This window comes from Heptranchias perlo, chromosome 20 (assembly GCF_035084215.1).
Source record: "Heptranchias perlo isolate sHepPer1 chromosome 20, sHepPer1.hap1, whole genome shotgun sequence".
Lineage (NCBI taxonomy): Eukaryota > Metazoa > Chordata > Chondrichthyes > Hexanchiformes > Hexanchidae > Heptranchias > Heptranchias perlo.
In genome coordinates, this window is record NC_090344.1 from 30,247,502 (window position 1) to 30,250,082 (window position 2,581).

The 2,581-nt window shown below is 45.4% G+C and overlaps 1 non-coding gene across 1 annotated transcript; it reads right to left on the minus strand.

The window, feature by feature from the left end:
• Positions 1–278: 278 nt before the first annotated feature.
• trnas-uga (transfer RNA serine (anticodon UGA)) lies at positions 279–360 on the minus strand. Its single transcript has one exon. It is a non-coding gene; the product is annotated as a tRNA-Ser (tRNA).
• Between the last annotated feature and the right edge of the window lie 2,221 nt (positions 361–2,581).

Below are 2,581 nucleotides of genomic sequence, written 5' to 3' on the forward strand. Positions count from 1 at the left end.
GAAGTCCATCAGGGGAAAACTCAGAGAGTCAAGAGACAGAGACAGGGAGAGATTAAAGTATAGAAACAAATAGTATAAATATCAAGCTCTGCGAACGAGCAGAATTTAAGATGGAGCTTGGGAGAGATTCATTCACGTGCCGTGCAACTTTGCAAGTGACCATTGGGCTCCGAATTAGAAGCGTTTGCCGCGCTGGAGCATCTCTCTGAGGGAGGGAACACGGTCCGTGAACTCCAGTTCATATTTATTTGAGCATTGAACAAATCTTTAAGAAATAGCGCTACGAGCAGGACTCGAACCTGCGTAGGAAAACCCCATTGGATTTCAAGTCCAACGCCTTAACCACTCGGCCATCGCAGCTGTGAAACGACTTGACAGCTACTGCTACCAAAAGGGTGCAACCAGTGCAGAATTCGGTGCCACCCACAGCCGATCGGCCATCCGACAATCCATCCGATCACTTTTTCGATTCCGATGTGCAGCAATGTGAAGTTGTACACTAACTATTTCATATCAACAATATATGCCTCTCCTTACCACATTCGTTTTCAATGTGCGACTTGTAATGCCAAGTGAGACTTTGCAGAATTAATTGCTCTCAAGTTACATTGTTGTCTCCCTCGGCATCCGCAGATTATCCACTCTCCCACAAGTCGAACAGTGACTACACTTCAAAAATACTTCATTGGTTGTAAAGCACTTTGGGACGTCTTGAGGTCGTGAAAAGCGCTTTATAAATACAAGACTTTCTTTCTTTTTATAGTGGAATAAAATTACTGATGTTTTCACTGTGAGGACGAAGAGACATTAATGTGTAGACATTCGCTGCGAATTCATCATCTGGGTTAGATTTTTACTTTTCCTACCGTCTCAGTCATTCTATCTTCACCCTTCTCTGCTGGTGTCGCAGGTTCGATCAGCTATGGCCGTTCAAGGCTGCCTGAGAAGTCCATCAGGGGGAAACACAGAGAGACAAAGACAGAGAGAGATAGAGAGATAAAAGTATAGAAAAAACCTAACATCAAGTTAGCAGAATTTAAGATGGAGATTGGGAATCATAGAAGCGTCTCTGCACAGATGGAGGCCATTCGGACCATCGAGCCTGTGCCGGCTCTCTTTCAGTGCAATCCAGATCGTCCCATTCCCCCGTTCTTTCCACGCATACTTGCAAATATTTTCCCTTCAAATACTTATCCAATTCCTTTTAGAAACCACGATTAATTCTGCTTCCACCACCCTTTCAGCCGATGCATTCCAGATTATATCTACTCGCTAGTTTAATTTTTTTTTCCTCATATCGCCTTTGGTTCTTTTGTCAACCACCGTAAATCTGCGTTTTCTGGTTCTCGACCCTTCCGCCAACGGGAGCAGTTTCTCTTTATTTACTTTATCGAAACCCGTCATGATTTTGAACACTTCTATCAAATCTCCACTCAACCTTCTCTGCTCGAAGGGAACAACTTCAGCTTCTCCAGTCTACCCGCGTAACTGAAGACCTCATCCCTGGAACCATTCCAGTTAATGTTTCTGCACCCTGTCTGAGGCCTTCAAATCCTTTATAAAGTGCGGTGCCCAGTTTTGGACAGTTGTGGAATATTGTGAAGTTCCCTTCACATATCTTGATATTTGGCAAGAGACCACTGGGCTCCCAGTTAAAATGATCTGCCGCGGTGGTGTATCTCTCTGAGGGAAGGAATTGCAGCCCGTTATCTCCAGATCATATTTATTTGAGCATTGAACAAAACTTTACACAATAGCGCCGATAGCACGATTCCAACTTCTGCCGGAATACCCCATTGGGTTTCAGATCGAACATCTTAACCACTCGACTACCGCAGCTGCGAACGCCTTTGATGCACGGCTGTAAATCAGAATGCACAGGGTAGTCACAGGAGATTTGTGAGACTATATGTTCTTTCAGACAGGTTTCCAACTGGACACATGCAGCCGCTACCGTCCGGACGTTGCTGTTTCACTGGTAAAATTCTCACCTGCCACCCGAGGAGACGGGGATTGATTCCCGGCCGATTCAAGAGCATTTTCATTCTGCACCGATGAGATCGCCTGAAAAAGGATACATTCACATTCAGCTTCAATCTGCACACGACGTTGAGACATTTTCCTTTCCCTGTGTGGTGTTGCGTCCACAAACCCTCTGCGTTCTGGCCTCTGAACGTCAAACATGCTCTAGAATTAAGTCAATCCTATATTCTGCAACGCTGGCAAGATGTGGGAAACAAATGAATGAATTTCCACTGAAAATAGTGACACAGGAGGGCTCGTCCTGGAATTTGAACCCCGGACCTCTCACATATCAATTAGTGAAACGCCCAAAGTGAAAACCATAATCCGAGACCAACGAGCCGTCAGTAACACAGCCGTGCAACCAGTCAAAGTTTCCCTGCTACCCACAACCGATCGCCTATCCTTTTAGACCGCTCTGTCCATCCAATCATCGAATCAGAGAATGGTTAAAGCACAGAAGGAAGTCAATTCGGCCTATCCAGACCGTGCCATCTCTTTGTAAGAGCAATCCAGTTAGTCTCATTCCCCCGCTGTTGCCCCGTGGCCCTGCAATTTT